This window comes from Phyllobates terribilis, unplaced genomic scaffold (assembly GCF_046119375.1).
Source record: "Phyllobates terribilis strain yellow unplaced genomic scaffold, ASM4611937v1 Scaffold_4__5_contigs__length_816908805, whole genome shotgun sequence".
Lineage (NCBI taxonomy): Eukaryota > Metazoa > Chordata > Amphibia > Anura > Dendrobatidae > Phyllobates > Phyllobates terribilis.
In genome coordinates this window covers 555,915,736-555,942,947 of record NW_027362764.1, presented here as the reverse complement: position 1 = coordinate 555,942,947, position 27,212 = coordinate 555,915,736, and the positions used below count along the sequence as shown (strand labels likewise).

Sequence of the window (27,212 nt, the reverse complement as noted above, 5' to 3'; positions counted from 1 at the left end):
AATTTCTAAGGGGTTAAAGGAAGGAGTTATGTTTCAAAAGTGTTTTTTTCTGTTGACCATCTTTGCTAATTGGATGGGATTGTTACACAGTGGGTTAAATATATTTCTTAACACAAATAAAAATGCCCCTTATAAGAAATGACAATGTTCTTTAAGATTCAGTAATAGTTTCTTAGGATGCTGATGGGGCCCTCTGGTGGTCATGTGTAATAAACGTGTTACATTTTTGACTGAGATGAGGAATGATAGGATAGAAAGGAGGAGTTAATATCTGAACGCAGTGTGGTTAGCAGCTGCAGGTATAAAATAGAGGGTTTCTCCGTGTGGGTGATCAATAGCTGCTTTTTGTTCTAAAATGTGGACTAAAATGTGACTACTCAACTGTCTATTCAGAAAACCTACATGAACTGCTCCTGTTTACAGTGGATCATGGACCTGTTAGAAAAGAATGGGATTGTGCAGCGTAATCAGGGGTTAAACATGAAATCTTATGAAGATTCCTAAAGAAGCTTCAGGTAAAACAGGGAGCTTTGGGGCGACTTTTATCAAACTGATCAATTCCAAACTAATGCAGCCAGGGGTCTCGCTATTATGTGGTGTTTGCATTTTCCGTACATATGTTTAATGTCAATTTAGAAAACTTTTATTTTATGCATTACTATCTCTTCCTGTTCATCAGAAAATATTCATAGTGTTTTTTTTTTACATATTTGCCAGAGCAGACTTAAAATGTTGCAGCCCTAGAGATTTATATTACAAATACAGCTCAGCTACATCATTATTTATCCTACATAAAAAGCATATACATAGTTAAGAAGCTACTTAGGGACATGCAGGTGAAATTGATATTTAAGAAAGTATACTCATATTTATAATGATTATTACTTTTCAGTGCTGGGTTGCAGGAATAATTCCAAATATTGGTTTCATTCTTTATTGTCTTTGATGTCACAACAGATGTCAGTATTATACAATGTAATAGAATAATATGAGGTTGGCTGCAGAATATATAATATTGTGTATTCTTCAGAGATACCAAGGCTAATAATGGACCATTGTTGCATTCTTGTATTTACTTGAACTAAAATATTTTGGCCGCAACAGGGGAGGTTAGATTCTCAGACATTGCATTTCTGTAGATCTGATTGTTCTGAGATTTATCAAAGGAATTTGAGGTTAGGATGTTTGAGAATGTTATTGTTTCTGAATGAAATATAATGTTTCCCAAAATATCATTCTGGTTCACACACTTGACAAAAGCCCTTTTTACTTGTGTTTTAATAGAACTACATTTTTAATTTTCTCCTGCTGATATAGCGTCCACATATTCGGTAGCTCTCATCAGAGATTGTCCCCATACAGTTCAAATTCTGTCCTCAATGGAGGTCACAATCTAATTTCTAATTTTCTGAACTCAAACAAACACACACGGAGGATGGGAAGAAGCCACAGATCCTGGAGCAAATCCATGCAAACATAGGATAAATATTCAAACTTCAAGTAGATCTTTTACTTCAGACTCAGGACTTAAAAGCTGCCAAGGAATAAAGATTATTAACACTAAGCCATTGGGGAAAGGTAGTGGCTCAGTATTATGTAGAATTTATGTAGAATAAATAAAGGGACATTTTACCAACTGTTGAACTGTAAATCACATTATGCTTTGTCTTATGTGTAGTTTAATCAGTGCTTAATAGAACATATGTTTGCATGAAGACGCATGCAACTAAAACCTTTATCACTCAGAATACAGAGCAGTTAATTTCAACCATTCCCCTCCTTAATCATCCTTATGGGGGTGCAGAGTTGCTTTTTAGGGGACTTTTCTACAACATCAACCTATTGAATAGATAATCTTGACAAAACTTAAATCACTTGAGAGTCTAAAATCTCTGTTAAGGAGCATTACACACAGCCATTCAATGACATATTTACAGGCACTTGAGCAGTAAAATTCGTTCTTCAATAGAGATGAGCGGTGTTCGACTAGAACTGTTCGCCAATCTCAAATTCGAGCTGTTTTGGGCGGAACCCGATCGATTTGCAAAAAATTCGGCTGTTCGAGGTTATGTTCGATAACTGTTCGTGCACCAAAAGCGTGTCCTGCATGTCTGGCGCTATTTAGAGCACCAATCATGCAGGGATTGTCTGCCACTCACTGTAATGCCACAGCCATGGTGGTTGTGGCATTACAGTGATTGCCCAAATCGATGGGAACAGTGCCAACAGTGAAACATGAAAAGCCGGCAATTCAGCAGCGGCATACACCTTTACCCGACAATTTAGAACCGAAAGAATAGAGCTTCACACATAGATTAGATAGATATAAACATGTCAGTCACATATATAAGAAGTGCAGTGACAGTGTTGCTTACTGTACTTGTCATTTAGCGTAAAGGATTTATTTAAAAAAATAATAGTGTTTTCATGCACTGTCTCTTTAAAAAAGCCGGCCGGCAATTCAGCAGCGGTACCCGACAATTTATAACAGACAGAATAGAGCTTCACACATAGATTAGATAGATAGAAACATGTCAGTCACATATATATGAAGTACAGTGATAGTGTTGGTTACTGTACTTGTCATTTAGTATTAAAATAAAGGATTTATTATTAAAAAAATTGGCGTGGGGTTCCCCTTAATTTTAGGCTCTAGCGGAGGTTAAGCAGACGGCTGGGGCAGATGTTTGAAGCCTGGGAAGGGGGTAATACCCACGGAGCTTCCCAGGCTACTAATATCAGCCCCCAGCTGAATACATAGCCTTTACTAGCTATTAAAATGGGGGACCACCCAAAAAAAATGACGTGGGGTCCCCCCTAATTTAATAGCTAGCAAAGGCTAGGCAGACAGCTGGGGGCTGATATTAATAGCCCAGGAAGGGAGCCATGAATATTGGCCCCCTCCCAGGCTAGAAACACCAGCCGTCAGCCGCCCCAGAAATGGCGCATTCATAGGATGCGCCAATTCTGGCACTTAGCCTCGCTCTTCCACGCTGCCCTGGTGCGGTGGCAGGGGGTAATAGGGTTGGGGTTGATGTCAGCTTATAATGCCAGCTGACATCAAGCCCAGGTTAGTAATGGAGAGGCGTCTATAAGACACCCCCATTACTAACCCCATAGTCAAAGTTAAAAAAAACACAAACACCCAGAATAAAGTCCTTTAATTGAAATAAAGACACAATCCTTTATTGTTCTAAATTAAACCATACTTACCGTCACGCCCATTCCAGCTGAAGCCAACGATCTCCTGCAATAAAAGAAAAATAATAAAGCAACCTCATCCTTACCTTTCCATGGTTCCCACGACAGCTTCAGCTCTGCTACATCGAGATGACAGGCTGGACCGCAGCAGAACGCTGCCATCCAGCCTCTCATCCCGCAGACACTGAGAAGCGCAGGCTTGCTTGCGCTGCTCAGCGTCTCTCTGTGACGACATCCAGATGAGCCGAGTTCATGTCCAATGAACTCATCTCACCTCATGCACGTCACTGACAGCGTGGGAAAATTCTCAAGCTGAAGCGGTGAGTGCAGGAGAATTCTCCCACGCTGTCAGTGACGTGCATAAGGTGAGCTCATGTCCAATGAACTCAGCTCACCTCCTGCACGTCACTGACAGCGTGGGAGAATTCTCCTGCACTCAGCGCTTCAGCGTGAGAATTCTCCCGCTGAAGCGCTGAGTGCAGGAGAATTGTCCCACGCTGTCAGTGACGTGCATAAGGTGAGCTCATGTCAAATGAACTCTGCTCACCTCCTGCACGTCACTGACAGCGTGGGAGAATTCTCCTGCACTCAGCGCTTCAGTGTGAGAATTCTCCCACGCTGAAGCGCTGAGTGCAGGAGAATTTTCCCACGCTGTCAGTGACGTGCATGAGGTGAGCCGAGTTCATTGGACATTAACTCGGCTCATCTGGATGCCCTCACAGAGAGACACTGTGGAGCGCAAGCAAGCCTGCGCTTCTCAGTGTCTGCGGGATGACAGGCTGGATGGCAGCGTTCTGCTGCGGTCCAGCCTGTCATCTCGATGTAGCAGAGCTGAAGCTGTCATGGGAACCATGGAAAGGTAAGGATGATGTTGCTTTATTATTTTTCTTTTATTTCAGGAGATCGTTGGCTTCAGCTGGAATGGGCGTGATGGTAAGTATGGTTTAATTTAGAACAATAAAGAATTGTGTGTTTATTTCAATTAAAGGACTTTTTTCTGGGTGTTGTGTTTTTTTTAAATACTTTACTAGAAATTCATGGTGGTCATGTCTAATATTGGCGTGACCCCATGAATTTCGGGCTTAGGGCCAGCTGATAATGCCAAGCTGGCCCTAACCCCTTTATTACCCAGTGAGCCACCGCATCAGGGCCCTGGATGAGTTGGGTACAGCGCCAGAAGATGGCGCTTCTATGAACGCGCCATTTTCCGGGGTGGCTGCGGACTGCAATTTGCAGCGGGGGTGGCCCAGAAAGCTTGGGCCTCCCTGCGCTGCGGATTCCAGCCCCCAGCTGCCTAGTTGTACCTGGCTGGACACAAAAACAGGGCGAAGCCCCACGTCAATTTTCTTTAAATTATTTCATGAAATAATTAAGAAAAAAAGGGCTTCCCTATATTGTTGTGTCCGGCCAGGTACAAATAGGCAGCTGGTGGTTGGGGGCAGCCCGTTCCTGCCTGCTGTACCTGGCTGGACACAAATATAGTGCGAAGCCCCACGTCAATTTTTTTTAAATTATTTCATGAATTTCCTGAAATAATTTAAAAAAATTGAAGTGGGGCTTCGCACTATATTTGTGTCCAGCCAGGTACAGCAGGCAGGAACGGGCTGCCCCCATCCACCAGCTGCCTATTTGTACCTGGCCGGACACAACAATATAGGGAAGCCCTTTTTTTCTTAATTATTTCATGAATTTCATGAAATAATTAAAAAAAATTGAAGTGGGGCTTCGCACTATATTTGTGTCCAGCCAGGTACAGCAGGCAGGAACGGGCTGCCCCCATCCACCAGCTGCCTATTTGTACCTGGCCGGACACAACAATATAGGGAAGCCCTTTTTTTCTTAATTATTTCATGAATTTCATGAAATAATTAAAAAAAATTGAAGTGGGGCTTCGCACTATATTTGTGTCCAGCCAGGTACAGCAGGCAGGAACGGGCTGCCCCCAACCACCAGCTGCCTATTTGTACCTGGCCGGACACAACAATATAGGGAAGGCCTTTTTTTCTTAATTATTTCATGAATTTCATGAAATAATTAAAAAAAAAGTACGTGGGGCTTCGCCCTATTTTTGTGTCCAGCCAGGTACAACTAGGCAGCTGGGGGCTGGAATCTGCAGCGCAGGGAGGCCCAAGCTTTCTGGGCCCCCCCCGCTACAAATTGCAGTCCGCAGCCACCCCGGAAAATGGCGCGTTCATAGAAGCGCCATCTTCTGGCGCTGTACCCAACTCATCCAGGGCCCTGGTGCGGTGGCTCACTGGGTAATAAAGGGGTTAGGGCCAGCTTGGTATTATCAGCTGGCCCCAAGCCCAAAATTCATGGGGTCACGCCAGTATTAGACATGACCGCCATGAATTTCTAGTAAAGTATTTAAAAAAAACACAACACCCAGAATAAAGTCCTTTAATTGAAATAAAGACACAATTCTTTATTGTTCTAAATTAAACCATACTTACCATCACACCCATTCCAGCTGAAGCCAACGATCTCCTGCAATAAAAGTAAAATAATAAACCAACCTCATCCTTACCTTTCCATGGTTCCCACGACAGCTTCAGCTCTGCTACATCGAGATGACTGGCTGGACCGCAGCAGAACGCTGCCATCCAGTCTGTCATCCCGCAGACACTGAGAAGCGCAGGCATGCTTGCGCTCCTCACTGTCTCGCTGTGACGGCATCCAGATGAGCCGAGGTCATGTCCAATGAACTCGGCTCACCTCATGCACGTCACTGACAGCGTGGGAAAATTCTCACGCTGAAGTGCTGAGTGCAGGAGAATTCTCCCACGCTGTCAGTGATGTGCATGAGGTGAGCTCATGTATGAACTCAGCTCACCTCCTGCACGTCACTGACAGCGTGGGAAAATTCTCCTGCAATCAGCGCTTCAGCGTGAGAATTTTCCCACGCTGTCAGTGACGTGCATGAGGTGAGCCGAGTTCATTGGACATGAACTCGGCTCATCTGGATGTCGTCACAGAGAGACGCTGAGCAGCGCAAGCAAGCCTGCGCTTCTCAGTGTCTGCGGGATGACAGGCTGGATGGCAGCGTTCTGCTGCGGTCCAGCCTGTCATCTCGATGTAGCAGAGCTGAAGCTGTCGTGGGAACCATGGAAAGGTAAGGATGAGGTTGCTTTATTATTTTTCTTTTATTGCAGGAGATCGTTGGCTTCAGCTGGAATGGGCGTGATGGTAAGTATGGTTTAATTTAGAACAATAAAGGATTGTGTCTTTATTTCAATTAAAGGACTTTATTCTGGGTGTTTGTGTTTTTTTTAACTTTGACTATGGGGTTAGTAATGGGGGTGTCTTATAGACGCCTCTCCATTACTAACCTGGGCTTGATGTCAGCTGGCATTATAAGCTGACATCAACCCCAACCCTATTACCCCCTGCCACCGCACCAGGGCAGCGTGGAAGAGCGAGGCTAAGTGCCAGAATTGGCGCATCCTATGAATGCGCCATTTCTGGGGCGGCTGACGGCTGGTGTTTCTAGCCTGGGAGGGGGCCAATATTCATGGCTCCCTTCCTGGGCTATTAATATCAGCCCCCAGCTGTCTGCCTAGCCTTTGCTAGCTATTAAATTAGGGGGGACCCCACGTCATTTTTTTTGGGGGGTCCCCCATTTTAATAGCTAGTAAAGGCTATGTATTCAGCTTGGGGGCTGATATTAGTAGCCTGGGAAGCTCCGTGGGTATTACCCCCTTCCCAGGCTTCAAACATCTGCCCCAGCCGTCTGTTTAACCTCCGCTAGAGACTAAAATTAAGGGGAACCCCACGCCAATTTTTTTAATAATAAATCCTTTATTTTAATACTAAATGACAAGTACAGTAACCAACACTATCACTGTACTTCATATATATGTGACTGACATGTTTCTATCTATCTAATCTATGTGTGATGCTCTATCTTTCTGTTCTAAATTGTCGGGTACCGCTGCTGAATTGCCGGCCGGCTTTTTTAAAGAGACAGTGCATGAAAACACTATTATTTTTTTAAATAAATCCTTTACACTAAATGACAAGTACAGTAAGCAACACTATCACTGTACTTCATATATATGTGACTGACATGTTTCTATCTATCTAATCTATGTGTGAAGCTCTATTCTTTCTGTTCTAAATTGTCGGGTACAGATGCTGAATTGCCGGCCGGCTTTTTTAAAGAGACGGTGCATGAAAACACTAATATTTTTTTTAATAAATCCTTTACACTAAATGACAAGTGCAGTAACCAACACTGTCACTGTGCTTCTTATATGTGTGACTGACATGTTTCTATCTATCTAATCTATGTGTGATGCTCTATTCCTTCTTGTCTAAATTGTCGGGTACCGGTGTATGCCGCTGCTGAATTTGCCGGCCGGCTTTTTTAAAGAGAGTGTCTTCTGAGCAGTTTGTCAGCTTTTGGACACCTTTGCAGGTGTTTTCTATGTGTTTCTATGTGTTTTTGTTTGCCTGCCATTGGTTTTAACGGTGTTCGACGGTGTTCTAAGGTGTTCGACGAACAGTTCGACGAACAGTTCCTCGAACATCCCGGTGTTCGACGAACCGAACCGAACCCGAACACTACGGGGGTGGCTCAACACTATTCTTCAACTTAAATGGGCTGTACAGTGAGAACAGGTCATCATCTATTTGCAGGATAGGTGATAACCTGCTGATTGGTGGGAGTCCCACTGCTGAGCTATTCAGAACTCAGCATATCGCAGAACTTTTATTCCCATTATAAAGTGGGGTGGCAGGTTGGATGCCGACCACTACTCCATTCATTCTCTACAGGCTGCCGGAGAAAAATTAGTGCAGCGCTGGGCAGCCCCATAGGGGATTAATGGTGCATGGGTTGAGCATATAGACTGAGATCCATTCTAAAGGGGATAAAAGTTCCCCTTTATACCGATCAGTGCTGGTCTGAGTGGTTGGACACCACTAAACAACAAGTTATACTCTATCCTGTGGATACCTGATAACTTGTTTTTATCGGACAACCCTTTTAAGGACTCTAAAGAAGAACAAACCAGAAGTACTTTAAGTTTCTAAATCTTCCTAAGTGTGAAAGGGAAGGAATGAGTAATATATATTTCTATAAACCACATATGCAAAGCTATTGATATGATGATTCAGATGTTACATATTCTGGGTGTAAAAGAAAAGTTTCATTTCCCTTTGTTGTAATTTTTTATGTGTATTTGTTATGATTGGTAGGAATATATTAATACAGAATATGATGAAAAAGGAAATCAACAAGTGTACAGTTCACTCATCAATATATTCATGATAAAATATGTCCTGACTAGTAGTCCATGACAGATGATAGCAAAGTGCCTAGTTTGGCATTACACCAATGAACAGTATCAGTATAATATCAGTATAGTAGGGAGAAAAATAGATGCGTCACACAGCGGTCTACAGGCTTCAGATGGGTTTCATTTGCACATTTGTCTCTTTCATTATCTATTGAATGCTGGTTTACTGCATTGTGGCAGATAAGAGATTGTAGAATAAATAGGAGAGGAATGCTTATATATGAGGGCACATTTTTCAATGTAATGCAGCTAGAGGAGCATGAAGTCAGCAGAAAATATTAGCACAAATGGAGATTCTCAGATATGAAACAAGGTGAAAATGAAAGCAAATAAATGACAAAGGAGTAGAGACATGTGAAATGAAGATAATATTATTATTATTATTATTATTAATAAGTGATGCTGTAGATAACCATATCTTAGTGTTGTCTTGAAGGGAATTTGTCACCAAAGAGTTATCTTCCAGGCAGCGTCGTCCCCAGAGCCTGGAAGGGGTCCATTTATATAAAGTGATAAAAGAGGATTTCTCTACAATACCACATCTGATATGAGGCATATAGGGATCACTCCCTTCAGCAGTCTATAACCTGTATGCCCATATTAATAGTTTAGATAGGTCAAATGTGATGACAGATTCCCTTTAAAGCAGAATGGGTTGTTTTGTAAGGAGATAATATAAGCAGCTGCTATAGTGGTACATGTATTGATTTTGAAATTCATTTAGATTCATTGGCATCAAATCACCATCTCCGTACTGTATAGACATATTTCTGCCAAGCTGAATAGTAAGGAATGTTGTATCAATTTTAGGTGCAATATTTGGTTGCCCCACACCACACATTAATGACTTTAAAGGGAGCCTGTCACCAGAAAAAAACACTATTAACCTGCAGATATGGGGTTAATCTGCAGGTTAATAGGGTTACTAACCTGCCCTAACTTACTTAGCCAAGAAAATGTGAGTAAATTAACTTTATTGCCCCCGGCAGTGTTTGGCTTCCAGTTACAGGAGTGGCGCAGGTTCAGTCACCACTCTGAGTATACAGAACAGCGACTGCAACTTCGCCACCGACATTGACTGACCCTGGCTCTGCATTTGGTCCGGCTGTCAGTCAGAGCCAGGGGCGCTGTTACATCCGCCACTCTGTATAATCAGAGCGGTGACTAAGCCCACAACGGCTCCGCCTCCGTGACTGGAAGCCGAAAGCTGCTGGGGGCAATAAAGTTAATTTTCTCCCAGCAGTGTTCGGCTACATAACGCTATTAACATGCAGATTAACTTTCATATCTGAATTTTAATAAAGTTTTTCTGGTGACAGAATCCCTTTGATTACATATACATTACTCAGTAGTATTGCCAGCTATCTACCTTTCCCAAGACATTTCTGTAAAAGTTCAGAAAGTCAAAGTGAACCTGTCACCTGATACATGTATTATCTCAGCCATGTATGTTTGACTCTGAAATGCAGTGACATTTTTAGAGAAAAACATGCTGTACAAGCCACCGTAGACTAAGCCAAATAGAAGATTAGTTGGACAGGCGGGTCGCCGGCAGCTTCTCCTCACCAGCTGCTCTGGATTGACAGGTCTCCGCAGCATTTTAGACTCCAACATACCTGGCTGAGATTCTACAGCCAGTGCCTGATACTTACTGCCCACAGATTGGGCAGCATGTATCAGCTGACAGGTTCACTTTAAGATCTTTAGGGCTATTTGTCAGAGTTACCAATTTCACAGCTGTTTTCACCCATGGCAACTTACCTGCATAGGCACTGTCTATGATCTGTTTTAGTACACACTTTAGAGTAACTGTTATATGAAGTGACAGCTTTCTGGAAATTCTTGAATTTCACAGATCACTGAAAATAAACACAAACTGCACCTTCCTTCAAGGTGTAATGTAAAGAGAATCTGCTACCAGGTTTTTGCTACACAAATTGAAAGTTGCATGATTTAAGTACAGCGATGTATCATTTAATAGTGATAAAATTACTGTTTTACTTTCTGCAGTTCTGCCAGTTCTCTGAATGCTGAGCTCTGTATAACCCCGACTACTCCACTAATTGGCAGCTTTCTGTGTACGCTGAGCAGAGATGCACAGACAGAAAGCTGCTAATCAGTGGTGAGGGTGGGGTTATACAGAGCTCATGACTATAGAGAACTACATGGCAGTGGGGTTACTAGTGCTCTAATGATAATCTTCTGCTTATAAAAGAGATTTTATCAAAATTACATCCAGCAGCTCAATAAGTGACACATCGCTGGAATGAGGATTTTGGTCTCTACATTATGCTGTTCTCAGATTAGGTGAACGTGCAAAATTGTTACGGATCCGGGTGGTGGAACCTCTGTGCTGCGGTGCAAGGAGGGACCAGAGGGGCGTAACTAGGTATCAACTCGGACTGACCAAAGTCGCATGATGGCTCAATCGACTCCGTGAACCAAGGAAGGACCGAGCAGAGGGACCAGGTGCTACTCTGGACCAGTCCTTGTATGAGAGCAGGTGACTCCCACGGGTCAGAAGGCAGGGACTGACCGGTACAGCAGATGAGCAAGGCAGACAGACTGACGGGTGATCCGGGTAGACGGACTGGCAGACAACACGGGTAACTGGCAGGAGCCTCCATGTAGGCAGGCTGGTAGGCACGGCAGGTAACTGGTACATTCTCCGGGTAGGCAGGCAAGCCTGGCCCATAGACAGACTGGCGGGTTTGGTCCGTAGGCAGACCGTCGGGCTGGAGAGTGTACTTGGCTGGCGGACTGGTAGTCAGGCTGGCGAACTGGACTGGTAGTCAGGCTGGCGAACTGGACTGGTAGTCAGGCTGGCGGACTGGACTGGTAGTCAGGCTGGCGGACTGCACTGGTAGTCAGGCTGGCGGACTGCACTGGTAGTCAGGCTGGCGGACTGCACTGATAGTCAGGCTGGCAGGCTGGACTGGTAGTCAGGCAGGCGGGCTGGACTGGTAGTCAGACTAGCAACGGGACCTGAGGGCTGAAGCAGAGTTAGTACACTGAGCTACAACCTTGCACAGGCACCTTCATTTTGGAGGAGGTGCCTTTTATATGGGAAGTCCTCCGGCCATTGGCTGGGGACTCCTTAGGCCGGGCGCGCGGACCCTTTAAGAGGGAGCGCGCGTGCGCCCTAAGCACAGTGCCCGGGAAGCTGCATGCGCTGGCAGCAGCAGCAGGAGAGCCGCAAGACGCCGGGCCAGGAGCGCGGCGGTAATGGGGACGGCACCATGTCATGGCTGCGTCAGCGGCCTGGTATCCATACTCAGTCCCCAGTCGCCCAACGGCCGGGTGTCCATACTCGGTCCCCAGCCGCCCCGCTGCCGGGTGTCCACACATGGTCCCCAGCCACCTGGGGGCGGCCGGGTGTCCATAAACGGTCCCCAGCCACCTCTATTTCTCCTGTCAACTTCCCCACACTTTTCTTAGCCTGGCCTGCTTTAGGGCAGCATTGGACGAGCCCACCAGAGAACCAGACTCCTCCGGTGGGCCCTGGCTTCTCTATCAGGGGAGTTGAGAGTGCCAAGGTGAGGAGCATGATGATAGAAGTTAGCATCTGCTTTGTTTTCTTGGAATGCAAGCGCATGTATGTAGTAGCGGCAAGGCCTGAGGTGATCAGCGTTTTGGCGCATATCCTACCTCCTCCGAGGATTGCTGATGTTTTCCTGCTACTATCCCAGTTCTATGACTCCCGTTAAAACAAAGCTTCGGGTGATGAATGATGAATGAGGTGGTGGCAAAGGAGAAAGAGCAGGAGGAACAGGGAACATTCACATCAATGTCAGGCCAGTCAACCACACGTCTTGTAGGATATGTTTCTATACCAAAAGTAGTGATTCGGCTACACAGTTATTGGGCATACAGTGAGTGCAATGCCTACCAAAAATTTCGAGGCACTCCAATCCCCCTTGGAAGAATGGTGGAGGTCGCAGTAGCTTAACAAGACGGTTTTAATGCCCCTTGGAAGAGACGTGAAGGTCGCAGTAGCTTAACAAGACGGTTTTAATGCCCCTTGGAGGAGACGTGGAGGTCGCAGTAGCTTAACAAGATGGTTTTAATGCCCCTTGGAAGAGACGTGGAGGTCGCAGTAGCTTAACAAGACGGTTTTAATGCCACTTGGAAGAGACATGGAGGTCGCAATAGCTTAACAAGATGGTTTTAATGCCCCTTGGAAGTATTGTGGAGGTCGCAGTGGAATAAAAAGACAATATCAATGCTCCTTGGAAAAGTGGTGGAGGTCACAGTAGCTTAACAAGATGGTTTTAATGCCCCTTGGAAGAGACGTGGAGGTCGCAGTAGCTTAACAAGACAGTTTTAATGCCCCTTGGAAGAGACGTGGAGGTCACAGTAGCTTAACAAGATGGTTTTAATGCCCCTTGGAAGAATGGTGGTGGTCGCAGTGGAATAAAAAGACAATATCAATGCCCCTTGGAAAAGTGGTGGAGGTCGCAGTAGCTTAACAAGACGTATTTAATGCACTTTGGAAAAGTGGTGGAGGTCGCAGTATCTTAACAAGACAGTTTTAATGCCCCTTGGAAGAGACGTGGAGGTCGCAGTAGCTTAAAAAGACAGTTTTAATGCCCCTTGGAAGAGACGTGGAGGTCGCAGTAGCTTAACAAGATGGTTTTAATGCCCCTTGGAAGAGACGTGGAGGTCGCAGTAGCTTAACAAGACCATTTTAATGCCCCTTGGAAAAGTGGTGGAGGTCGCAGTGGAATAAAAAGACAATATCAATGCCCCTTGGAAAAGTGGTGGAGGTCACAGTAGCTTAACAAGACAGTTTTAATACCCCTTGAAAAAGTGGTGGAGGTCGCAGTAGCTTAATAAGATGGTTTTAATGCCCCTTGGAAGAGACGTGGAGGTCGCAGTAGCTTAACAAGACAGTTTTAATGCCCCTTGGAAGAGACGTGGAGGTCGCAGTAGCTTAACAAGATGGTTTTAATGCCCCTTGGAAGAATGGTGGTGGTCGCAGTGGAATAAAAAGACAATATCAATGCCCCTTGGAAAAGTGGTGGAGGTCGCAGTAGCTTAACAAGACGTATTTAATGCACCTTGGAAAAGTGGTGGAGGTCGCAGTAGCTTAACAAGACAGTTTTAATGCCGCTTGGAAGAGACGTGGAGGTCGCAGTAGCTTAAAAAGACAGTTTTAATGCCCCTTGGAAAAGACGTGGAGGTCGCAGTAGCTTAACAAGATGGTTTTAATGCCCCTTGGAAGAGACGTGGAGGTCGCAGTAGCTTAACAAGATGGTTTTAATGCCCCTTGGAAGAGACGTGGAGGTCGCAGTAGCTTAACAAGACCATTTTAATGCCCCTTGGAAAAGTGGTGGAGGTCGCAGTGGAATAAAAAGACAATATCAATGCCCCTTGGAAAAGTGGTGGAGGTCGCAGTAGCTTAGCAAGACGGTTTTCATGCCCCTTACAAGAGAGTTGCAGTACAGCATATTAAAAACATTATTCCCATTATTTAGGAGTGGGTCTCCCATAGTCTTTGCCTATGCCTTCCAAGCAAAAGCTGCCAAAAATTAGGACGGAGGAACTTGCAATGCTGGCAAACAAGAGCCATGCAGTACAGCATATTAAAAACATTATTCCAATTTTTGGGGAGTGGGTCTCCCATAGTCTTTGCCTATGCCTTCCAAGCAAAAGCTGCCAAAAATTAGGACGGAGGAACTTGCAATGCTGGCAACATGGACCACGGTCACCCTGGTGGTATAGTGGTGGTGGAGGCTGAGGATAAGGAAAAGAGCAAAATACAGTCGAAATGAGGAATCGTATACCCATGTGTGGGTGTGAAGCGGCGTATGGGAATACACCTCCCAAAATAACACAGTGGATTTGACTTTATGTTACTCTGCTGTCATTTGGTGGTGATGAGAAGTTTGGTCCAAATCAGCCCTTGTTCATTTTGATAAGGGTCAGCTTGTCAGCATTGTCAGTTGACAGGCGTGTGCGATTATCAGTTATAATTAGAGATGAGCGGTGTTCGACTAGAACTGTTCGCCAATCTCAAATTCGAGTTGTTTTGGGCGGTGTTCGAGTCATTCGACGAACACGAAGGATTTGCAAAAAATTTGACTGTTCGAGGTTATGTTCGATAACTGTTCGCGCACCAAAAGCGTGTCCTGCATGTCTGGCGCTAGTTAGAGCACCAATCATGCAGGGATTGTCTGCCACTCACTGTAATGCCACAGCCATGGTGGTTGTGGCATTACAGTGGTTGCCCAAATCGATGGGAACAGTGCTCACAGTGAAACATGAAAAGCCGGCAATTCAGCAGCGGCATACACCGGTACTTGACAATTTAGAACAGAAAGAATAGAGTATCACACACAGATTAGATAGATAGAAACATGTCAGTCACATATATAAGAAGTAAAGTGACAGTGTTGGCTACTGTACTTGTCATTTAGTGTTAAAATAAAGGATTTATTAAAAAAAAAATTGGCGTGGGGTTCCCCGTAATTTTAGTCTCTAGCGGAGGTTAAGCAGATGGCTGGGGCAGATGTTTGAAGCCTGGGAAGGGGGTAATACCCATGGAGCTTCCCAGGCTACTAATATCAGCCCCCAGCTGAATACCTAGCCTTTACTAACTATTAAAATGAGGGACCCCCAAAAAAATGACGTGGGGTCCCCCCTATTTTAATAGCTAGCAAAGGCTAGGCAGACAGCTGGGGGCTGATATTAATAGCCCAGGAAGGGTGCCATGAATATTGGCCCCCTCCCAGGCTAGAAACACCAGCCATCAGCCGCCCCAGAAATGGCGCATCCATCCAGCTTGTCATCCTTCAGAGACACTGCAGAGCGCAAGCATGCCTGCGCACTGCAGCGTCTATGAATGATGGCATGCTGGATGGCAGCGCTCAGCTGCCATCCAGCCTGTCATCTCAATGCCATCCCAGCGTGGGACAATTCTCCTGCTCAAGCACTGAGCGCAGGAAAATTCTCCCACGCTGTCAGTGACGTGCATGAGGTGAGCTGAGTTCATTGGACGTGAGCTCACCTCTTGCACGTCACTGACAGCATGGGAAAATTCTACTGCGCTCAGCGCTTCAGCAGGAGAATTCTCTCACGCTGACTGCAAGCGCAGGAGAATTTTCACACGCTGTCAGTGAGGTGCATGAGGTGAGCTGAGTTCATTGGACATGACCTCGGCTCATCTTTATGCCGTCACAGCGAGACACTGAGGAGCACAAGCATGCCTGCGCTTCTCAGTGTCTGCGGCATGGCAAGCTGGATGGCAGTTTTCGGCTGCGATCCAGCCAGTCATGTGAATGTAGCAGAGCTGAAGCTGCCGTGGGAACCATGGAAAGGTAAGGATGATGTTGCTTTATTATTTTACTTTTATTGCAGAAGATATTGGCTTCAGCTGGAATGGGCGTGATGGTAAGTATGGTTTAATTTAGAACAATAAAGAATTGTGTGTTTATTTCAATTAAAGGACTTTATTCTGGGTGTTTGTGGTTTTTTTTAACTTTCACTATGGGGTTAGTAATGGGGGTGTCTTATAGACGCCTCTCCATTACTAACCTGGGCTTGATGTCAGCTGGCATTATAAGCTGACATCAAGGCTAGGTATTCAGCTGGGAGCTGATATTAGTAGCCTGGGAAGCTCCGTGGGTATTACCCCCTTCCCAGGCTTCAAACATCTGCCCCAGCCGTCTGCTTAACCTCCGCTAGAGACTAAACTTACGGGGAACCCCACGCCAATTTTTTTTTTAATAAATCCTTTATTTTAACACTAAATGACAAGTACAGTAATCCACACTATCACGGTACTTCTTATATATGTGACTGACATGTTTCTATGTATCTAATCTATGTGTGATGCTCTATTCTTTCTGTTATAAATTGTCGGGTACCTATGCTGAATTGCCGGACGGCTTTTTTAAAGAGACGGTGCATGAAAACACTATTATTTTTGTAATAAATCCTTTTACACTAAATGACAATACAGTAAGCAACACTGTCACTGTACTTCTTATATATGTGACTGACATGTTTCTATCTATCTAATCTATGTGTGATGCTTTATTCTTTCTGTTCTAAATTGTGGGTAACGGTGTATGCCACTGCTGAATTGCCGGCGGGCTTTTTTAAAAAGAGAGTGTCTTCTGAGCAGTCTGTCAGCTTTTGGACACCATTGAAGGTGTTTTCTATGTGTTTTTGTTCACCTGCCATTGGTTTTAACGGTGTTCGACAGTGTTCGACGGTGTTCTAAGGTGTTCAACGAACAGTTCCACGAACATACCGGTGTTCGACGAACCAAACCGAAACCGAACACTACGGGGGTGGCTCAACACTAGTTATAATTCCCCCAGCGGCACTAAAAACACGCTCCATTAACACGCAGGGCAGGCCAGGACCTCCAAGTCGTACAGAGTGAGTACATTCCAAGTGTCCAGCTTGGATACCCAGAAATTAAAAGGCACAGAGGAATCACGGAGGACACTGGTACGGTCGGCAAGGTACTCCCTCACAATCTTTTGAAACTTTCCACTCCTTGTCAGAGTACCCTGCGCCTCAGGGTCTGTAAGCTGGGCGGGTCTCAGAAAACTGTCCCAGAATGTTGACAGTGTTCCCCTGCCTCTGCTGGATTGGAGTTGCGTCTCTCTCGCCTGCTCTTTCACAGCTGTCCACAACTCACAAGCAGTATTCGGTTTATCACCTAAGGTTATGAGTTTCAGCACAGCCTGTTGACGCTTTGCTGAGGCAGTACTGCAGTGCTTCCAGCTGGTAACTGATGTGGTGATATCTGAGATGGAGGCTGAACATGAGGAGGGGGAGGAGGATGATGCGCAGGAGCTGTACACTGTGGGGGCAACTCTGACTGACATAGGGCCCGCAATCCTTAGTGTGGGGAGGATGTGTTCCGTCCCAAGGTCCGACTGGGTCCCGGCTTCCACTATGTTTACCCAGTGTGCCGTCAGGGAGATGTACCGTCCCTGGCCACAAGCATTTGTCCACGTGTCGGTTGTCAGGTGGACTCTCCCAGTAACTGCGTTGTTGAGGGCACGGCAGATGTTTTGGGACACGTGCTTGTGTAGTGTGAGGATGGCACACCGGGCAAAATAGTGTCGGCTGGGGACCGAGTACTGAGGGACAGCCACCGCCATAAGGTTGCGGAAGGATTCCATCTCCACCAGCCTAAAAGGCAGCATTTCCAACTCAAGCAGTCGTGAAATGTGCGAATTTAGGACTGTGGCCTGTGGGGCGTTGGCTGCGAATTTGCGCTTTCGTTCAAAGCTCTGGGATATGGACAACTGAACGCTGCGGTGGGACGTGGACATGGACCTTGATGCTGTTTCTTGAGAAAGAATGAGAGGAGGGGGCATCTTTGCATGCAGTATGGACAGGGAATTGCCTTGCATGCACAACAGGGGGTTCTATTACACGCACAACAGTGGAAAAATCAGTGGTGACACCCGTGGACACTGGTTGTGGACCCTGGGGTTTGCCCCACAAAGTCTGGTGCTTTGCTGACATGTGCCTGATCATGCTGGTGGTGGTCACCCCTGCTGATGCTGGCCTGGCAGGTGGTACAAATGGCCTTTTTGGGGTAATCAGCATAGTCTTTAAAAAAACTTCCAGACTCTGGATGACCTACCGGTTGAACTGGCAACGTCCCTCGTGTTAGTGTTATGGGGAACTGTTGCCTGCCTTCTGTGTGCGGCCACCACGCTGCTTCTTCCTGCCTGTTGGGGTACTCTGCCTCCCCCCCCCTGTGTGCTGCTGACCTTGTTCTGCGTGTCCTCCTGCCACGTTGGGTCAGTTACTAGATCATCCACCACCTCCTCCTCTTCCACTTGCGCACCACGATCCTCCTCCTCACTTCGTGGCAATTGTGTCTCGCCATCGTCCACCTCTTGTGACAAATTGCCAGCGTCGACTTCCTGTGGCCGTGGCTCTTCAAATATTTGGGCATCGGCATCTCTACATGGGATCTCCTCTTCCACCACTTCAAGCGGAGCAGGCGAGGGGCACAAATATGGAAATGGACCAGTGAACAGCTCTTCAGAGTATCCAAGTGTGGGATCAGTTGCTGTCTGACTACACTCGGCATGGTGGGAGGAAGGAGCATCAGGGTGAGGAGGAGTATGCGGTCGAGACTTAGGGCTACTAAAACTTGACAGTGTGGAAGAAAGACCGGAGGTGGTCGTGCCCAGGTAACTGGAAGTATTATCTGCTATCCAATTAATAACCTGTTCACACTGATCAGTTCGCAATACTTGTGTTGTAGTGTGCTTCCCTAGTAATTCGGTCAAGAAGTGGGAGCGAGAAGATGTGGCTGTTGGTTGTGGCACATTTTCACCTTGGCCACGGCCCCGTCTTCTATACGCACCATCACCAGAACGTCCAGTTCCACGTCCCTTGTCACGCGCCTTGCCCATTGTAAATGAAGTAAAATAGCTTACACTCGCACTATCAATGGAAAAAGGGTAATACAAAGGAGATTAGAACCGTGGAAGAGGAGAACCACAGTACTATTTCTCTGGCCTACACAAGAATCTTTTAAACAGATATATTGGTGTCTGACCAGTCAGGGAGACACTATTAGTTTTTTTTTACGGCAAAAAATGCCAAAAGCAGGATAATACAGAGATTTGACCCGTGGAACTGCAAAACCACAGTTCTATTTCTCTGGCCTACACCAGACTCTTATAAAGAGATATATTGGTGTCTGACAAGTCAGGGAGACACTATTACAGTTTTTTATGGCAAAAAATGCCAAAAGCAGGATAATACAGAGATTTGACCCGTGGAACTGCAAAACCACAGTTCTATTTCTCTGGCCTACACCAGACTCTTTTAAACAAATAAATTGATGTCTGACTAGTCAGGTAGACACTATTACAGTTTTTTTTACGGCAAAAAATGCCAAAAAAAGGATAATACAGAGATTTGACCCATGGAACTGCAAAACCGCAGTTCTATTTCTCTGGCCTACACCAGACTCTTTTAAACAGATATATTTGTGTCTGAACAGACAGGGAGACACTATTACAGTTTTTTTTATGGCAAAAAATGCCAAAAGCAGGATAATACAGAGATTTGACCCGTGGAGCTGCAAAACCACAGTTCTATTTCTCTGGCCTACACCAGACTCTTTTAAACAGATATATTGGTCTGACCAGTCACGGAGACACTATTACAGTTTTTTTACGGCAAAAAATGCCAAAAGCAGGATAATACAGAGATTTGACCCATTGACCTGCAAAACCACAGTTCTATTTTTCTGGCCTACACCAGACTCTATTAAACAGATATATTGGTATCTGACTAGTAAGGGAGACACTATTACTGTTTTTTTTAACGGCAAAAAATGCGAAAAGCAGGATAATACAGAGATTTGACCCGTGGAACTGCAAAACCACAGTTCTATTTCTCTGGCCTACACCAGACTCTTTTAAACAAATAAATTGATGTCTGACTAGTCAGGGAGACACTATTACAGTTTTTTTTACGGCAAAAAATGCCAAAAGAAGGATAATACAGAGATTTGACCCATGGAACTGCAAAACCACAGTTCTATTTCTCTGGCCTACACCAGACTCTTTTAAACAGATATATTTGTGTCTGAACAGTCAGGGAGACACTATTACAGTTTTTTTTATGGCAAAAAATGCCAAAAGCAGGATAATACAGAGATTTGACCCGTGGAGCTGCAAAACCACAGTTCTATTTCTCTGGCCTACACCAGACTCTTTTAAACAGATATATTGGTCTGACCAGTCACGGAGACACTATTACAGTTTTTTTACGGCAAAAAATGCCAAAAGCAGGATAATACAGAGATTTGACCCGTTGACCTGCAAAACCACAGTTCTATTTTTCTGGCCTACACCTGACTCTATTAAACAGATATATTGGTGTCTGACTAGTAAGGGAGACACTATTACTGTTTTTTTTAACGGCAAAAAATGCCAAAAGCAGGATAATACAGAGATTTGACCCGTGGAACTGCAAAACCACAGTTCTATTTCTCTGGCCTACACCAGACTCTTTTAAACAGATATATTGGTGTCTGAACAGTCAGGTAGACACTATTACAGTTTTTTTTTACGGCAAAAAATGCCAAAAGCAGGATAATACAGAGATTTGACCCGTGGAACTGCAAAACCACAGTTCTATTTCTCTGGCCTACACCAGACTCTTTTAAACAGATATATTGGTGTCTGACCAGTCAGGGAGAAACTATTACAGTTTTTTTTTTCACGGCAAAAAATGCCAAAGGCAGGATAATACAGAGATTTGACCCTTTGAACTGCAAAACCACAGTTCTATTTCTCTGGCCTACACCAGACTCTTTTAAACAGATGTATTGGTGTCTGACCAGTCAGGGAGACACTATTACAGTTTTTTTTTACGGCCAAAAATGCCAAAAGCAGGATAATACAGAGATTTGACCCGTGGAACTGCAAAACCACAGTTCTATTTTTTTGACCTACACCAGACTCTTTTAAACAGATATATTGGTGTCTGACCAGTCAGGGAGACACTATTACAGGTTTTTTTTACGGCAAAAAATGCCAAAAGCAGGATAATACAGAGATTTGATGCGTGGAACTGCAAAACCACGGTTCTATTTCTCTGGCCTACACCAGACTCTTTTAAACATATTTTTCCTGGCCCCTGAGACCGGCGGATAAGTCTAGCAACTTGACCAACAGGAGCACGCAGGACTGTAATGCAACGTGTGCTGGTATAACCACTCCTATACAGCCTGCCTGCCTACCTGATATCTGGGATGGATATTACTCCTGAGAAGGACTGTTTGTTTGATTTGGCAGGCTTTAGAGACCCTACACTACCTATTTCGCATTATATATCTCTCCCTAACTCAGCAGCACCCTCCCTACACTGTCTGATCGGGGAGCGACTTTGTCCAAGACGGCGGCGCCCGGTTTTAAATACTCGAGGTGACGCTGTGCGGCCAGCCAATAACTGTAATGCCCACAAATAACATGGCTGCGGCATTCCAGTGACTGGCTGGCAATCCCTGCATGTTCATTGGCTCTGTCAAGAGCGCCAAACGTGCAGGGCGGAGACCCAAGCTCCCGCCCGAGTAACCCGGAAATGCTCGGTGCTCGCTGAACATCCAGAGTAGTGAGATGCTCGGGCGAGTATTGAGCAGTGTCGAGCATGCTCGCTCAACACTAATAATAACAAAATGGATCAACCATAAAAATTCAAGCATGTGGGTCGGGTGGCCCTATAAGGAAAGGAGAAAGCCATCTGGCGAAACCTATATTGGAGCATTTGGGCTGCTTAAATCTGGTGTTACACTCTTTTCAATATTCTTACTCCTTGCATTGTGGTATATCTGTGATCATTTGTATGGTTCATGTGTTAGTCTATGGTCCAATGTCCACTATGGCAATAAGCCCATTAGATACTGATCAATATATATATTAAGGGCATTATTCCTTATAGGGCCACTCGACCCACATGCTTGAATTTTTATGGTTGATTCACTTTGTTATCATACTATTGCATGATTTATTCCAATTAATGATACCCACCTTATTTACGTTTCCCTGAGATTTTTCCTGTTTTCTTTCCCGTTTTATATTCATTTTTATTCTGCTATGTGGCTGTTTTTATATTCTGGATGCAATAAAAAATTGTGTTTTATTGATTAATTGGCTGTCTTTTGCCATATTTTGTTCATTTCTATGAAGATGTCACTCTCGGAGTTGGGAGAAGCTCGGTAAGTCCATGCATTGTAATCCCAGATCAGAGCGATGACCATGGATGTCTGAAAGAGCCCTTATCCTTCACATTTACCCCCTATATTTGCAGATTAATAGCATGACAGGTTCTCCTTAAATAACCTCTCCACATGATCTAATATGCAGAGGGGTTTATTCCTTTTCACACTAGAAATTCTGCTACAGGTCAAATTTTGAGGAAGTGATCAGCAGATTATTTCTTCTATACCTACTATGTTCAGTACATATCCTAATCATTTATGCCACTGTAAAAGTCATTAGTTTGTCTTTTATATCATCCATACACAACACATTTTAACAAATCCCTTTAGAACTGAGAACTAAACTGAAAATTGATGTTTAGATCTGAATGAGTATATTTTAAGTGAAGTTATAACCATATCTTAGAAGGAATTTTTATACCAACAGATTGATTTTTTTCTATGAAATGTTAACAACATTGTGACAAACTCATGCAAAACTCACATTAGACCAAACTGAATTAAGAAATTATTAAATCTGCCATTTTTACACCTGGCAGGTCATTGTGAGCTTTTTGCACAGTACTGACACAAATCACAGGGCATATTATGGTAATGGAAAGCGTTTATTACCGTTGCTAGAGTTAAAAAGACCTGGTGCCCCCTGCTAATAGATAATGGATCAGCATTGTTCTTTATCAATTCATAAGCCATGGTCTATGCAGAAACTGAAAAATGTATAAGCAATGAGTGCGTAAACCGTAGTGTTTTGAGCTGCTGCAGGTAGAAGATAGATGTGCATGTATATCAATAGCTCCATCCGTTCTACGGAGTATAATGTGACAACATCATCTTGATATTGAGAAAACTAAACAACTGCACATACTTCTTCACAGGGCCATACATAGAGATCATGAGGTCCCATATCCCATTAGAAGTACTAATTGGGCACCACCCCCCCAAAAAAAATATTCAGCGTGTTCAGAGAAGATCATATTTCACAACTTTGTACAACTTTGCAGCCCTTATAAAGTAATTTTGCCTCTATTGAAGACCCTTTGTGTTCCCATGCACTAAGATACCCCATGGCCCTCATATAGTATGATGCCAGCAAAAAATGCCCCCTAAGCACAGTAAGATACCCCCACAGTGTCCCCAACACATTATGATGGCCCAACATAGCCCTCCACACTGTATGACGGCCCTGCATACAGTATACTGGACCTCCATACAATATAATGGACCTCCACACAGTATGATGTTGTCCATACAGCCATCCACACAGTACAATAGACCCCACACAACCCTCCACACTGTATAATGGCCCACATGCAAAATAATGGCCCTCACTAACTGTTTAAAAAGTGTAATAACCCACCACATAGCCCTTTAAACATTATAATGGCCCCCAAATAGCTCTCCAAACAGTATTTTGGCCCCCACATAGTTCTCCGAACAGTATAATGGCCCCATACACAGCCCACTAAACAATATAATGGCCACCACACAGCCCTTCAAACAGTATAATTGGCTACCACCCAGCCCTTCGAACAGTATAATGGCCCCCTACATAGACCTTCAAATAGTATAATGGCCCTTATAAATTCTGCAAATAATATAATGACCCTTTAAATAGTATGATGGCACCATAAAATAGCCCTCCAAATGTTTTGAGGGCCCCTCAAATAGCCAAATAGCCCTCCAAAGGGTGTGAATGTTTCTCAAATAGCCCTCCTAATGGTTTGATGCCCATCAAATACCCCTTCTAATGGTATGATGGCCCCCAAAATAGCCCTCGTAATAATATGTCCCCCAAATAGCTCTCCTAATAGTATGATGGTACTCCAAATAGCTCTGCAAATGGTATGATGAACCCCTAAATAGCCCTCCAAATAGTATGATGGCCCCCAAATTGTATTATAGCCCTTCAAATGGCATGCCATTGCAATTGAAAGTGCAATACTGGGCGGGGGGTCCAGTGGCAGCACTGACACTAGGCCCCCTGACTCATGGTCCACATAGCGGCCCCATGGATGCCACTGCTTTTTCAGCTGTTAGCTCCTATATACAGTTGTGCTCAAAAGTGTACAGAATTTTTTCTTTCTTGGCCTTGTTTCAGAGAATGTAAATGATAGCAAAACAACTTTTTCTCTACTCATGGTAATTGGTTGGGTGAAACCATTTATTGTCAGACTACTGTGTTTTCTCTTTTTAAATCTTAATGACAACCAAAAACATCCAAATGACCCTGATCAAAAGTTCACATACCCTGGTGATTTTGGCCTGATAACATGCTCAGAATTTGACACAAATGGGTTTGAATGGCTATTAAAGGTAACATCCTCACCTGTGACCTGTTTACTTGTAATCAGTGTGTGTACATAAAAGCTGAGTGAGTTTCTGGGATCTAGACAGACTCTTGCATCTTTCATCCAGGAAATTACATTTCTGGACTATGAGTCATGGGGAAAGCAAAAGAATTGTCAATGGATATACGGGAAAAGGTAGTTGAACTGTATAACACAGGAAAGGAATACAAAAAGATATCCAAGGAATTTATAATAGCAGTCAGCAGCGGTCAAACTGTGATGAACAAATGGAAAATCAGGGGCTCTGTTAAAACTAAATCATGGTCAGGTAGACCAACAAAAATTTTGGCCACAACTGTCAGGAAAATTGTTTGAGATGCAAAGAAATACCCTCAAATAACATCAGCTGAAATTCAGGACTCTCTGAAAACTAGCGGTGTGGCTCTTTCAAGATGCACAATAAGGAGGCACTTGAAGAAAAATGGGCTGCATGGTCTAGTCAGCAGAAGAAATGGGGGAGACATGAAAGGTGGATAATAACAATTGCTTGTATTGTAAGGTTAAGCATCAATGTAGTAAATAGGGTAATCAAATAATGCTAAATGAACCAATCACCAACCAGTATGTGAACAAGTACAGACACAGAAGTCTATTAAGTACATGGGAGTGTGTGAACAGATGATACGAGGGTCCTGATTTGGAAAGAAGTGTTGTATGGGAAAAAAGGGATAGTTAAATAAGTGAGGTGAGGCAATAGGCCTGTCTAAAGAAATGTGATTTTTAGGGCACGCTTAAAACTGTCAATATTGGGGACTAAACGAAGAGTCCTGGGTAGTGCGTTCGAAAGAGTTGGAACAGGACGTGAGACATTTTGGAGATGCGAGTGGGAGGTTCGGATTATTGAGGATGTTAATCTTAGGTCATTAGCAGAACAGAGGGCACGGGTAGGGTGGTAGACTGAGATGAGGGAGGAGATGTAGGGCGGTCCTGAAGCATGGAGCACTTTGTAGGTAAGAATGATGGGTTTATATTGAACTCTATAGTGGATGAGTAACAAGTGCAATGACTGGCACAGGGTGGAGTCATCGGTGTAGCTGTTTGCGAGGAATATGATCCTGGCTGCTTCATTTAGGACAGATTGGAGAGGGGAGAGTTTAGTAGGAGGGAAACCGTTTAGTAGAGAGTTTCAGTAGTCCAGATGAGAATGAATCAGAGCGACAGTAAGAGTTTTTGTAGAGTCAAAGGTAAGAAAAGGTAGAATTATAGAAATGTTTTTGAGGTGGAGATGACATGAGCGGGTGAGTGATTGGATCTGGGGAGAGAAGGAAAGATCTGAATCAAGTATGGCCCCGAGAAAGTAGGCCTGTTGCTGGGGAGTAATGGTGGAGCCACACACGGAGATGGCAATATCGGGCATAGGTTGGTTAGTGGAGGGAGGAAACACAAGAAGTTCAGTTTTTGATGGGCTCAGTTTCAGACAGAGGGAGGACATAGTGTTAGAGATGGCGGAAAGACAATCACTGGTGTTTTGTAATAATTCAGGGGTGAGGTCAGGAGATGATGTGTATAAGCATAGAGATGGTACTGAAAGCCAAATCTACTGATTGTTTATCCAATATGGGTGGTGTATAAGGAGAAGAGGAGGGGGTCTATGACAAATCCTTGAGGAACCCCGACAGTAAGGGGAAAAGGGAAGGAAGAGGAGCCAGCAAAAGATACCTTGAAAGAGCGGTTAGATAGGTAGGAGGAGAACCAAGATAGAACTGTGTCCTTGAGCCTGATAGAGTGGAGCATCGTGAGGAGGAGCTGATGATCCACAGTGTCAAAAGCTGCAGAGAGATCCAGGAGAATCAGCAGGGAGTAGTGACCATTAGATTTAGCTGTTAGTAGATCAGTAGAGACTTTACTGAGAGCAGTTTCAGTGGAATGTAAAAAGCCGAAACCGGATTTTTGAGGGTCAAGAAGAGAGTTATCTGAGAGATAGCGGATTAGATGGGAGTAGACCAAGTATTCCAGGAGTTTAGACATGAAAGGACGATTAGACACAGGTCTGTAGTTAGCAGCACAGTTTTGGTCGAGGATGGTTTTTTAAGTAATGGATGTACTGTATGCTGGAGTGTTTAAATGAGGAGGGAAAGATACCGGATGAAAGAGAATAAATATCTTAGTTAGATGAGTGGTGACAGCCGGGGAAAGGGACTGAAGGAGATGTGAGGGAATAGGGTCACTGGTGCAGGTAGTAGGGCAGGGAGATGCAAGGAGCCTAATTACTTCTTCTTCTGTGACTGGTTCAAAGACCGAGAGTGAGCTAGATGCAATGGGAGAGGGAGGACCGTGCATGGTATTAGGGGATTGGGAGAAAATTTCCTGTCTGATATGGTCATTTTTTTCTTTGAAATAATTAGCCAGATCGTCAGCGCTGAGGTTGGTAGTCAGGGCTTTCACTCTTGGATAGAGGAAGGAATGAAAAGAGTCAAATAGGTGTTTAGGATTTTTGAAAAGTGGGGTGATGAGGGTATTGAAATAGGTTTGTTTGGAGAGGTGAAGGGCGGAGTTGTATGTTTTAAGCATAAACTTTGTGGTAAAGCGACTTGCTCGGCTCTACGGAGGCAGACACAGGACACAAGGGTTGGGTAAACTTTCTGCGGGTTTATTGTGCGGCATAAACTCCAGCAGCGTCCCATAATAATTTACAGTCCCTCT

The 27,212-nt window shown here is 44.4% G+C and overlaps 1 protein-coding gene across 1 annotated transcript in view; it reads left to right on the top strand.

The window, feature by feature from the left end:
- The first annotated feature begins 238 nt into the window (after positions 1-238).
- The window catches only part of MC5R (melanocortin 5 receptor), a 200,302-nt gene continuing 173,328 nt past the window's right edge, over positions 239-27,212 (top strand). Inside the window, exon 1 of the mRNA XM_073676704.1 lies at positions 239-515. The gene's annotated coding sequence lies outside the window, so the exon portion shown is untranslated. The remainder of the gene's footprint in view (positions 516-27,212) is intronic.